At 45.7% G+C, this 13,985-nt stretch overlaps 1 pseudogene across 1 annotated transcript; it reads left to right on the top strand.

The window, feature by feature from the left end:
• The first annotated feature begins 4,223 nt into the window (after positions 1–4,223).
• Positions 4,224–13,429, top strand: LOC309554781 (annotated as a pseudogene). The gene is made up of 4 exons: positions 4,224–4,481; positions 7,855–8,619; positions 13,196–13,199; positions 13,246–13,429. The product of its transcript is annotated as an uncharacterized misc_RNA (transcript).
• Positions 13,430–13,985: the final 556 nt, after the last annotated feature.

Raw genomic sequence — 13,985 nt, 5'->3', positions numbered from 1 at the left:
ACCTCCCAGTATGAGGAGGTGGAGCACAGATAGAAAGGGCTGCAAGGGCTGGGACAGTGCTAATAATGGGGGATTTAACTACCCGGACATTGACTGGAGTAATGGCACTGCTGGAACAATTAAAGGGCAAACAATTTTAAACCTATTACAAGACAATTATATGGTACAATATATTGAGGCCCCCCACTAGAAATGATGCTCTGTTGGACCTGGTAATCTCAAACCATGCAGAGCTTATTAATAATGTTCAGAGAAAAGAACATCTGGGTAGCAGTGACCATAATATAATTTCATTTAATGTTAGCTGTAAGCAAAAAACACATACAGGAAATACAAAAACACTTAACTTCAAGAGAGCAAATTTTCCAAGGATGAGGGCTGCTCTCCGGGATTTAGACTATGAGGGATTATTGCCATCGAAGAGCACAGAACAGAAATGGGAAATTTTCAAAAAGACTTTATGCAAACTCACTGCAAAGTATATTCCCATGGGAAATAAGTTTAAAAGGCTAAAAATAAAACCTATGTGGCTCACGGCCAAAGTTAAAAAAGCTATAGATAAAAAGAAAAGAGCTTTTAAAAAATATAAAAATGAAGGAACACTATCATTGTTAAATTGTTACAAAGAATATAACAGAATATGTAAAAAGTAAATCAAGGACGCAAAAATTCAAAATGAATGACAGATTGCAAAAGATTGTAGGACAAAGCCCAAAAAATTCTTCAAATATATTAATAGTAAAAAGGTTAGGTCTGAGCATGTAGGCCCTTTACAAAATTATCAGGAGTGGGTGACTAGGGACAAAGAGAAGGCAAATGTATTAAATCATTTCTTCAGCTCTATGTATACGAAGGAGCATGGAGGAGCTCATGACCATAATGAGGAGGTATTGACACAGCCCCAAATGATCCACAATGGCTCAAAATTGATATGGTCCAGAAATGTTTAGACAGAATAAGGGTGGATAAAGCCCCTGGACCAGATGGCGTCCACCCACGCATCCTAAAATCATTGAGCACTTTAATTTCTAAGCCTTTGTTTCTAATTTTTAGGGACTCGTTAAGGACTGGAATAGTACCAATGAATTGGCGTAGGGCCAATGTGGTGCCTATATTTAAAAAGGAATCAAAGTCTTTGCCAAGTAACTATAGACCTGTTAGTTTAATTTCTATAGTCGGGAAGATATTGGAGAGTTTAATAAAAGACCACATAGATGAGTTCTTGCTGGAAAAAAATATTTTAAGCAACAGACAGCATGGATTCATGAAAGACAGAAGTTGTCAAACAAACCTGATTTCTTTTTATGAGGAGGTAGGAAAAACCTTGGACAGAGGGGTGGCTGTAGACGTGGTATACTTGGACACAGTTCCCCACACACGGCTAATGTGTAAGGTAAAATCTACTGGCTTGGAAAGATCAGTTTGCAAATGGATAGAAAATTGGCTAAAAGATAGAATTCAGAGAGTAGTGGTTAATGATTCTTACTCTGAATGGTCTAAGGTCATCAGTGGTGTACCCCAAGGTTCAGTGCGAGGACTCTTACTTTTTAATATCTTTATAAATGATATCGGGTCTGGGATTAAAAGTACCATTTCAGTCTTTGCAGATAACACCAAGCTTTGCAGTGGAATAACTTCTTTACAGGATGTCTCCAACTTACAAGCTGACCTCAATGCACTGTTTCATTGGGTAACTATGTGGCAAATGAGGTTTAATGTCGATAAATGTAAAGTTATGCACTTGGGGGCTAAGAATATGCATGCAGCATATGTACTAGGTGTAGTAGAACTAGGGGAATCTATAGCGGATAAGGATCTGGATGTTCTGGTAGATCATAAGCTTAATAATAGCATGCAATGCCAAGCTGCGGTTTTCTTGTATTAACAGAGGCATGGACTCCAGAGAGAGAGATGTAATTTTGCCCCAGTACAAATCATTAGTAAGACCTCATCTGGAATATGTAGTTCAGTTGTGGGTACCAGTTCTTAAAAAGGATATCAGGGAACTGGAGAAAGTGCAGAGAAGGACAATCAAACTGATAAGAGGCATGGAGGAGCTCAGCTATGGGAAAAGATTAAAGGAACTGAATGTATTCTCTCTTGAGAAGAGGAGATTAAGGGGGGATATGGTCAACATGTATAAATATATAAGGGGTTCATATAGTGAACTTGGTGTCGAGTTGTTCACTTTAAGGTCAACACAGAGGACAAGGGGGCACGCTATGTCTAGAGGAAAACAGATTTAGTCTCCAAATATGGAAAGGTTTCTTTACCGTAAGAGCTGTGAAAATGTGGAATAGACTCCCTCCAGAGGTGGTTCTGGCCAGCTCAGTAGATTGCTTTAAAAAAGATCTGGATTCTTTCCTAGGTGTACATAATATAACTGGGTACTAATATTTATAGTTAAAGTTGATCCAGGGAATATCCGATTGCCTCTCGGTGGATCAGGAACAAATTTATTTTTCCCCTGCTGTAGCAAATTGGATCATGCTTTGTTGAGGTTTTTGCGCCTTCCTCTGGAACAACTGTGGGCTGGGTTTTGCATTACTGTGTTGTTTTTTTTTTTTTTTCCTTTTTATTGGTTTAGCCAGATAAACTGTGTCTTTTTTTTAACCTGACTAACTATGTAAAATGTAATATAATTATAAGCCCCCCCCCCCCCAAAAAAAAAAAAAAAAAAGCAAGAGGGTCCAAGCAGCTAAACAGCAAATAAATTTGTTGCTGACAAACAAAAAGGCCTCTCTCTCTCTGATAACACTCCTCTACAGAATTATATGTGCTGGGTCTCCTTCTAATACCTCCTCCTCCACAGAATTAGGTATGCAGGATCACCTTCCACTACCTTCTTCTCCACAGAATTACGTATTCAGGATCTCCTTCCACCAACCTCCTCCTCCACAGAATTATGTATGCAGGATATCTTTCCCCTATCCTTCTCCTCCAAAGAATTACTGTATGTATGCAAAATCTCCTTCCACTGCCATCCTCCTCCACAGAATTAGATATGTAGGATTTCCTTCCAATACCCTCCTCCTCCACAGAATTAGATATGTAGGATTTCCTTCCAATACCCTCCTCCTCCAAAGAATGCAGGGTTTCCTTTCACTACATTCTTTCTCCAAATAATTATTTATGCAGGATCTCTTTCCACTACCCTCCTCCTCCAATGAATTATGTATGCAGAATTTCCTTCTACTTTCCAGCTTATCTACAGATTTATGTATTCAGGACCTTCTTCCACTACCTCCTCCTCCACAAAATTATGTATAAAGAATCTCCTTCCACTACACTCCTCCTCCACGGAATTATGTATGTTGGGTCTCCCTCCATTATTTCCTCCACAGAGCTATGTATGCAGAACCTACTTCCACTATCCTCCTTCTCCACAGATTTATGTATGCAGGAACACCTTGCACTACCTCCTCCTCCAACGATTTATGTATGCAGGGTCTTCTTCCACTACCCTCCTCCTCCACATAATTATGTATGTAGGATCACCTTCCACTACCACCTCCTCAGAATTATGTATGAAGGATCTCCTTCCACTACCACCTCCTGAACAGAACAATGTATGCAGGGTCTCCTTCCACTATCTTCTCCACAGAATTATGTATGCAGAATCTTTTTCCACTCCTCTCTTCCTCCATAGAATTATGTATGCAGGATATCCTTCCAATACCTCCTCCTCCACAGAATTATGTATGCAGGGATTCCTTCCAATACCTCCTCCACATAATTATGTATGCATAATATCCTTCCACTACCTCCTCCTCCACAGAATTATGTATGTAGGGTCTCTCTCCACTACCTCCTTCTCCACAGAATTATGTATGCACGATATTCTTCCACTATCCTTCTCCATTTATAGAGCTATGTTTGCAGGGTCTACTTCCACTATCCTCCTTTTCCAAAGGTTCTTGGCCTTTTGGCTAAGAGCAAGTGTAGTATCGACCTTAGCCCTTAGGGGTGTCTCTGCTTCACAGCTAGGACATTGAGAGCCACTTGTATCTATCCAAGCCATTTGGTCCTTGTGGGGTACCCTCTGCTCGGCCTTGTAGGGTTGTCAATTAAATTCGGCTTCACCTACTTGCTTCTATTGGGTTAGAGGCTTAGCCCCCCACGGGGAACGAGATTGCAATCATCCCTCCTCCCCCCCACTCTGCACTACTACTTTCAGGCAGTAGGCGCACAAGGGCCTTTTTAAAGGCTGCAAAAGAGTGAAGATGCTGAGGAGCAAGAAGAAAGCCGTCGAAGAACACCTGAAGCGATTCTCGACAAATTCCTCCATCATGGGGAAGATGAAGGGAATGAAAAACGTCTCCGCCACTTCAGCGAAGGCTTCGGAGCAAGTCGCCTCATCCCCCACCTCCACCCAGGCTGGCATTGGCCAGTCTGGCCCAGCAAGCCTGGCCCTGTCCGCAGACGGGCTCCCCATCCTGAAACCCTGGATGAAGCAGACAGTTGTGCTGCAGCTGAAGGAGGTGGACGGAAGAGTTCCCAACATGACCCCGGAAATCTTTGGCAAGAAGATGATCCTCGAACAGGGGTTCAGCAAGGCGGAGACGCTGTCCGTACAGACCTTCATGAACGGTATATTTTATATAACCTTTGTGTCTCTACAGGTCTGTAGAAGGTATTGGGAGATGGTGAGGACTTGTGGGCCGGAATCCCCTTTCTGCAACTTTGTTGCGAACACTCCCATTCAATGAGATGAAAGGCAGGTAAAGGTGTCCATGAGGAACCCCCATACCCCAGGAAAAGACATCGCTACCTACCTCCAGAGCTTTTGCATCGTGGCCAAAGAGGCAAAGACCCAGTCAGAATCCTCAATGTCAACGGCTTCTGGACAGGTAAGTGGACCTTGTCTTATAGGTTAAGGAGAGACTCTTCAGGGGATCTCCAGCACCTGCAGCCCTGCTTCTCTCTGGGAGCCTCCGCAGGACTCCTTTACTACGCCGACCAGCCCCATACCTGTCGGAGGTGGGGTCAGCATGGTCACGTAAGTGCTGGATGTCAGAAACTTGCTTGCAGGTTCTGTCGGGCTGCAGGCCATGAGACCAAGGACTGCCCGAGGTCCAGGGTCTACAAAATCTGCAGATTGGCTGAGCACATCTACAGAGACTGCCCTCAGAGATACTGGTCCTACGCTTGAGCCCTGACCCAGGGAAAAACTCCTGCCAGCACTTGGAAAAAGAAGCCAGAGGAAAAGACACCGAGGGAGCCCCGAAAGGCCACTAGTGAGTCCCCCCTCCCCCTTCCGTTTCCTAGGCCCTCTCCCCCATCTCCGGCACGTCCCTCCCCAACCCCTCTGTGCCGGAGGTGACCTCGCTCCCCCCTCCCAGCCCCTCCCTGACCTGTCCTCCATCGAGGACTTCTCCGTCCTGTCCACCCCCACCAGTGGAAGCCGGAAACGGAAGCCAGCCCGGCAGCAGAGGAATCCGCTGCCTCCACCAAGCGGCCCACCATGGTCCAGCACGATGACAATGCTGGACTGGACCCAGTGGTGGAGGACCTTGAGTCTGCGGGGGAGAAAGAAGAAGAAGAAAAAGTACAGGAGGGTAAGGATGTGACCCAGCCAGGGACCGCTCTCACCATCCAGTTGATCGAATGTGTCCTCGAGGAGCTCAGCCTGATCCAGGACACCGGACAGGCACCAGAGGCAGTGGAAGAATCACCCCCCCCCCCTCAGGGGAGGTAAGTTCAGCCCCCTGCTAACTAGCCCTTCAGCTCCTTTACATGATGGCAGAGATCTCCATCTTTTCCATTAATGTTAGGAGCATCAAGGATGCGTCTAGAAGGCAGGCAATGCTAAACTTTCTTTCCACCCAGCAGAGTGACGTCTACATGCTCCAGGAGTGTTCCCTCCCCTTTTCGAGAAGGTACACTCATCTGTCCTCCCAGTGGACCCTTGATCCCTCCTACTGGTCCGGGTGTGTCGATTGTAAGTCTGCAGGGGTAGCCATTCTTGTCAGAAGTGTTCGTTTTTAATAGCTGACTCCGTCCAGGAGCTCGTCTGTGGCTGTCTTTTGGTCTTTTTTTCATAGATGGCTCATGGGTGGGAGAGCCAGTTAGGTTCATCAACGTGTACGCCTCCCCAGATGAGAATGAGTGGCTGGAACTTTTCCAGACCCTGCGAACCCAACTCACCACCACCAGGGCAGTAGTAATTAGCGGTGATTTTAACTGTCCGATTGAAAAGGATGGGTGCAGCTCCAGCATGTACGGAAAGCTCGACACTACCTATAGGCTGCTCAGGGAGATGATCGCGGAGGCTTCCTTGCAGGACGCCATGGGATCCATAGGGAAAGGTTCCGTGAACTATTCGTGGTGCCGTCCTGATGGATCTGTGCGTTTTAGGATAGACTTCGTGCTCACCTCAAGGGCAGTCAGTTCTCCATGGTCCCCTGCTTTTTCTCTGACCACAGGGCCATTCACTTTCCGGGTGACCTGGGCGAGGGCTTTGCCCCCGGCCAAGGCTCCTGCAAGCTGAATTGTACCCTGCTGGAAAATGAGGAACTGCTGAAGGAGCTCAGGGAGGCCTACACTACCTGGAAGGAGGACAAATGGTTCTTCGGAAAGGTAAGCGATTGGTGGGAGTTTGTGAAAGTCAAGCTGTGCCAGCAGGTGTGTGCCAGGAAGAGGGAACTCAGGAGACTGCAACGTCCGTTGAAGTCCCTGCAGGACCTTCACCACTGTGGCTGGGACATTAGGCAGGACCTGGAGGACACAAGAAGAGCCTGAAAGGACACTTCGAGGAAGAATCCAGGCACCTTGTCTTCCGTGCCAAGGTGGAGAATCTTGAGAAAGGGGAGAAGTGCAACTCTTTATTTTTCAGGAAACTTCACTCAGGACACACACCCTTGTCCCAGCTACGCAATGAGACTGGAACACTCCAGAAGGGGAAGGAGGCTGTGATGCAAGTGGTCAGTGACTACTACACCAACCTCTACTCTCCTAGAAGAAACAGACACGGTTGCAGCCAACGGGTTATTGTCAGGTATCACTAACCAAATTGATCCTGCAGGTTCGTCGGCCATCAATGCCCCCTTGGCGTTGGAGGAGCTGCACTCCACCGTCAGATCCTTTAGGCAAGGCAGGACCCGGGGCTGCGATGGTCTCCCAGCAGAGCTCTATGTAGCACTGTGGGCTCTCTTTGGCCTGAACCTGCTTTAGCTGTACGAGGAGATAGTGGTGGAGGGCACAATGCCTTCTTCGCTGATGGAGGGCATGATCACGATTTTGTATAAGTGGAAGGGGGAGAGATAGGATCTGAAAAGTTGACATCCCATCTCTCTCTTGAACTTGGACTACAAAATCCTCACCAAGGTCCTTGCCAACATCAGACAGATCATCCACCTGGATCAGACTTTTGTCTGATCCATATGGCATTTCTGGTCGCAGGATTGCGGACAGCCTTGCACTTTTCCGGGACACAGTCCAGTACATTCAAGGCCCCCCATGTGCACGCGGCCCTGGTCAGTCTTGGACCAGGAAAAGGCCTTTGACCATGCCTCCCATGAGTTTATGTGCAGAGCTCTGCACAGGTTTGGTCTTGGGGAAATGTTTTGTTCTTATGTCAACATTATGTACAATGACATTTGTAGTACGGTGTTGGTGAATGGCTGGAAAACTGACCCTTTCCCTGCTCTCTCTGGGGTCAGACAAGGCTGCCCTCTCTCACCTCTGCTTTTTGTTTGCTGTAAAGACCTCTTTGCGGAATGCATCAGACGGAACCCAGAGATCAGGGGGATCACCGCACCGGGACCGGACAGAAGGGTTGTCAAGTGCTCACTCTACATGGATGACGTAACGGTGTTCTGTGCTGATCAGCGCTCCATCGACTCACTCGTCCAGACCTGTGAGGACTTCAGCAAAGCTTCAGGGTCAAAGGTCAACTGCGGGAAGTCAGAAGTCATGCTCTTCAGAAAGTGGTTCCTGCCTTCTTCTGCACCCATCCCTTTTAGCGTCAAGGCGGACTTCATCAAAATTCTTGGAGTCTGGTTTGGAGCTGAGGGAGCAGCCCTAAAGTCTTGGAAGGAGAGACTGTCCAAGATGTGACATAAATTTGGACTATGGAGCCTCAGAGAACTCACCATCGATGGGAAAACACTGGTACTCAGCAGCAAGAGTTTCCTTGTGTTGCAGTACAACACCTGTAAGGCCATCACCAGGACAGTGTTTCACTTCATCTGGGGCTCCAAAATGGACAGAGTGAAGTGGTCAGTCATTTTCAAGGAACTCCTCAAGGGTGGTAAGGGTGTGCCCGACATTGCAACGTTACTGAGGTTGTTCCTTGCTTGCAGCTGCATCCGCAGGACTTTGGTCGACAGAACTTTGGACTCTGGCGGTAACTCCATGTCCCGTTTTTTCCTCTTGCCTCTTTGGAGGTCCCTTCGATGGGACAAATGGGACAGTTCCATCCCCTACAACTGGGACATTCCTTGGTACTACTTGGACACTTTCAAGTTCATCAAGGAGCAGGGGCTGCATGAAGTTAAACCTGACTTGTGGAAGCCAAAACTATCTACAAGTTGATCAGAGCCATGGACATTGCAGAGACTGTTCCAGGCCTACCTTCAGCCACTTGCAAAGGGACTAACCAACAGGCACAAAGATCTGGCAAGGGGGATTGCCGCTCAGGACATTTATGCATGCCAGAAACTTGTGCAGATACAGGCACTGCCCTTTTTGCATCATCGAGGAAGAATCTGCTTTGCACGTTTTCTGGGAGTGCCCCTTTGCACAGAGCCTGTTGAGGGCCTTGGAACCTGAACTCAAATACTTTTTACTACAGACTGCCATCACACACTTCGGTGTACTGAACGGACTATTTTGTGGAACTTTTTCCCAGGAGGACATTGACAACGTCTGGCGGGTGTTGTGTTGCTTTAAGGACGCTTCATGGTGCGCCAGAAAGCGCCTTATCCACCAGCGGGAGAGGATGTCCATTGAGGACTGTCACAGACTGGTCCACAGTCTGCTCAGAGACTATAACTTGATGGATCTCATGGAGGAAGAGGAGGTCTGAAAATTTCCCCTTTCCCCACTCTCCCTTGTGTGTCTTTGTCCATTCAATAAAGCTTCAGGCTTGTGATCTCATTCCCCTCCCCTTACTCCTCTCTCCCACCCCCATCACACCTGTTGTTTCTTTTAAATATAATCTCGTTTGATAATTGCACGTAAACGTACAGTAACTGATTTCCAGTTTTATGCTTTAGGGGCAATGCGGCGTCATGCATGATGTGATGGCTCGGGGTATCCCTACTCCGCACAACACATTAGGCATCATTCCGCAGAATGAATGTATTTGAATGTATTTATTTGTATGATTGGAAATGTATTGTCATGTATATTTATGCGCTGTGTCGCAGTACAGGGTAGAATGTACCCCGACAAAGTATTAAGTTTTGTATATTGTTATGCAAATAAAGTATACATTTTCAAACCTCCTTTTCCAAAGAATTATGTATGCATAATTCCCTTCCATTACCCTTCTCCTCCACAGAAATATGTATTTAGGGTCTCCTTAAACAACCTCCTCCTCCTCCAAAAAATGATGCAAGCAGGGTCTCCCTTCACTATTTCCTGCACAGACCTATGTATGCAGGATCTCTATCCACTACCCTCCTCCTCCACATAATTATGTATGCAGGATCCCCTTCCACTACCTCCTTCTCCATAGAATTATGTATGCAGGGTCTCCTTCCACTATTTTCTCCTCCACAGAATTATGTATGCATTTTCCATTTATCTTTACTTCTTTGTATTCATGAGAACTAATTGCAAATCCAAATTAAAAACAATCTGGGAGCTTAAAATACTATTAACCTCCAGTTGTGTAATTTCATCTTCAATAATTTTTTCTGAGAATGGAAAAGAATTCAAATAGGTGAATATTCCTTGATGTTTGATGACTCACAAGAGCAAATATTTCCATGCTTGCAAGGCACAGCTGTGGTATATAGGAATATATATTATTAAATGGCTATATGCTTAGTGTAAATGGAAATATGAAATGATTGTATAAACTCTTAAAGAGGTTGTAAACCTTGGGGGGAAAAAGAACAAAACATGTAAGACAAAGACATAATGAGCTAGTATGCATTGCATGGCAATATCTGTTAGAAGGGGTAGCTTACCCAATACTGATCTATACAGATCACAAAAACCATGAGTATCTGAGGACTGCTAAAAGTCTGAATCCTCGCCAGGCCCGATGGGCACTCTTCTTTTTAAGGTTCTCGTTTCACATTACCTACAGGCCCGGGTCAAAGAATGTCAAGTCTGATGCCTTGTCACGCATGTTTGAGGACCCTAAGGGCTTGCCAGCACCAGATACTATCTGCCAGCAGGGAACTTCTTGTTGCTACAGACTGATCTCGTATCACAGCTGAAGCAAGCATCTACAGTTACCTCCGGTCCTATCAGGGACACCTTACAGGCAAAAGAGGGACTTCTTTGGAAGGGAGATCAAATCTTTGTCCCAGAAGATGTTTCAAGTAACAGTACTGGGGTTTTGTCATCTACCATTCCTTAGCAGGACACTTCAGAATCCACAAGACAGTGGAATTAGCACAGCGCTGTAAGGTTCTGGCACTCTCAGTGCCTCCTATCACATAATTTCCGGGTGCTTTCCATCTACCTAGATAGATGAAGCACATATAGGTGTGTTTCCCTTTAAGAGTGCTGACATCATCATGAGGCGCCGGACTGAACAGCTATTTAAATCACCAGCTTTCACTCACATGTGTTCGTTCAACCTGCTGTGTGCCTAGCTGTGCCTTGATGCTTACCTGCTGTGTGCCTAGATGTGCCTTGATGCTAACCTGTCTTGAAGCTCTCATGCTTGCAAGCATACCTCGCTGTCGGAACCACGCTGCGCTGATCCCTGTATCCCGCTACCGGATCATCCGCTCTTGTCGAACCTCTCCTCTGCTACATTGCTACTAGTGATAAGTACCCCACAGGGGAAACCTCAATAACCTTCATACTAAAGCTTACACTGTCTAGCTCTGCATACTAAGGACTGTTACTACATCTGCACTATCTAGATTGCTAGCTCTTGAGCCTACTATCATCTGCTCTTGCACTGGGTTAGCCTCTCCTGTATGTCATCTGCTATCCTATCATCTACTACCATACATGATTGCTAACCTATCTGCATCCCACCTGTTACTATCTCATTCTCAAGAACATTCCTCTCAAGTGTCTGTCACCTATCGTCTCTACTCAACCTGTCTCTTCAGCCTATCACCTCTATCCTACTATATACATAGATCACTCCAGGAACTTCTTATTGAGTGTGTATATTTGTATGCTGAATTGAGATCATCCACACATGATGAGTCTTGGGAGTTGGGATTGGTGTCTCAGCGTTTCTCTACATGACTACTGAAGTGGAATATTTCTGCAGCTGTAAATCCACATTATACAGAAAACGCAGGAGCGTTACAAGCGCACATTCTGGTGGCCTGATCTGGAGAAAGATTGTAAGGGCTACGTAAATGCATGCATTACCTGTACCCGAAGCAAGAGCACCTGAAACAAGGCCTGGGGTCTGCTCAGACCTTTGCCTGTGCCGGACAGGCCATGGGCAATTATCTCCATGGACTCCATAGTGGAGCTGCCATTCTCTTAGGGCAGTACAGCCATCTTTGTCATAGAGGGCCAGAGGAAAACTCCTGGGAACCTGAGTGTAATTTACATGCTATGGACCTGGTTAGTGCATTTTTCTGCAATCACCCACAGAAGAGCCAGCTGGGCATCCGGAGACTGCCCATAAGGAAAGGCTTCGCCATAGTACAGATGCTGTTCCCAGGCACACACGTATGCGCATGCGCCAGCCAAGAATGAGCCAAACAGATGTCGGCAAACATGCATTTGTGAGCGCTCATCTGTCACCAAGGCTGGTGCCAAACAGCCTATTGAAATGGAGATTCAGCACTGGCTAATTGCTTTTTGGTCTACAGCATTATGTTCCTTCATTCCTGATTCCTGCGTTTGACCTCTGATTTTGACCCTGTTTGCTTCAGACCATTTCTGTCTTCTACTTGTCCTGATCCCTGGCTTCACCTCGGATTCTGTCTCTGCCTGCTGCACCTATTAATCCTGCATCCATTGCTGACTCTGCCTGTTACCCGACTATGTCGTCTATGCCTGATCTGTCCGTCTTTTACTGACCCAGCGCGTCTGACCCTGCTTCCAGCTCTTCCAGCCTGCTACAGCTTCTTCAGTCCAGCTTCTTCTAGCACTTGCTTCCTGCTGTGCATCCACAGTCTGTCATCAGCCAAGCCAATGAAACAAACAAAGAGCTGGGGGGGCACACCCTGAACATGCATTTCTAAAGCTGGTGCAGCTATGAACCAAGCAACATGCATATTTACAGAGAATAGCGCACACATGCAAAATAAATGACTATCAAATATAAAGGCAATCAATAAAAAAATGGGGATTTAGTCCCACCATATGGCCATATCGTGCTCAAGCCCACCACTACGTCAAAGTACCCCATTGTCAGTGGATCCTACACTATCCATAAAAAGAAGGATGAATCCTCTAATCTCTAAATGAATCTCTAAACCAATGGAGACACTTACTCCTTCCTGGGAGAAATGTGCAACTGCACTATAAGGGACACCTCCGATATCTACTTGCTAGCGGACACTGATAGAGTACAGGCGTGGGAGGGTGGGGTGCTCAACCCCAGAAGTCTGGTCAGACCAAATACATAACAAACAAACAAAGAGCTGGGGGGGGGCACACCCTGAACATGCATTTCTAAAGCCAAGCCAATCTGCCTGCTTCCAGCTATCCTGCTGGCACGTATGTCTGCTGTCTCATCTTCCGGATGTCAGATACTCCTTGATTCCTTCCCAGCTACTACCTGAACAGACTACTGGATAGATCATAGGGGCTCCTACCCCCCCAATGCTACTGTCTCACCACCAGTGGCCCTAGAGCCGGAGCTGTATGAGAGGCCTTCCTCTATACATCAGGCTCACCAACCAGGTAAGGGACAACTACCCTCCTCTACATAATTCCAGAGGATTATGTATGCAAAGTCTCCTTTCACTACCTCCTCCTCCACAGAAATATGTATATGGATTTCCTTCCACTACCCCCTCCTTCCACTACCTCTTCCTCCACAGAATTATATCTTTCTTATTTTTACTAAACTTCACTGCTGTTTATTCAGGAAGGTAAGAAGCAACCCATGACCCTTTTATGCTTACTGTTATTCTTCAGCTGTGACATTTCTTCTTCAATACTTTTACCTGTAAAGGAAATAGAAAATGATATCAGTAAATTTTTGCAGTATTCACATGAGGAAATGTATAAAAACCTACAGATATATTCAGTTTCACAGAGAAACATCAGGCAGCTGGTAATCGAGACAATAACGTTAGAGAGTAATATTTCCGAGGAATAAGCCAGCCAAATATTGTACTGACCCTTTACACAGCATTTAAGTACTTTTACAAGACCACATTTAGAAATGGAGACCCAAGTATGCCTTTAATTAAGAAATAATCAGTATTTAAGCAGTTTTACTAGTACAATTTATATAACACTGAGACACTGGTCAGTTTTATAAAAAAAAAAAAATCAACAATGGAGTATATTTAAGCAGTTTTATTAAAAATGTAAACTTCACCTTCATTAGAACATAAAAAGTATATGAAAATGTAATTAAAATATAAGCTCCCTCCCCCCCCAAAAAAAAAAAAAGCAAGAGGGTCCCTGCAGCTAAACAGCAAATAAAGTTGTTGCTGACACACACACAAAAAGTCTCTCTCTCTGAAAACGCTGCTCTACAGAATTATATATGCAGGGTCTCCTTCTAATACCTCCTCATCCACAGAATTATGTATGCAGAATCTCCTTCCACCACCATCCTCCTCCACAGAATTATGTTTTCAGGATCTCCTTCCCCTATCCCTCTCCTCCAAAGAATTATGTATGCAGAATCTCCTTCCACCACCATC

This window comes from Pelophylax lessonae (assembly GCF_965119305.1).
Source record: "Pelophylax lessonae genome assembly, chromosome: 4".
Taxonomy (NCBI): Eukaryota; Metazoa; Chordata; class Amphibia; order Anura; family Ranidae; genus Pelophylax; species Pelophylax lessonae.
This window is presented reverse-complemented; position numbering and strand designations above follow the sequence as displayed.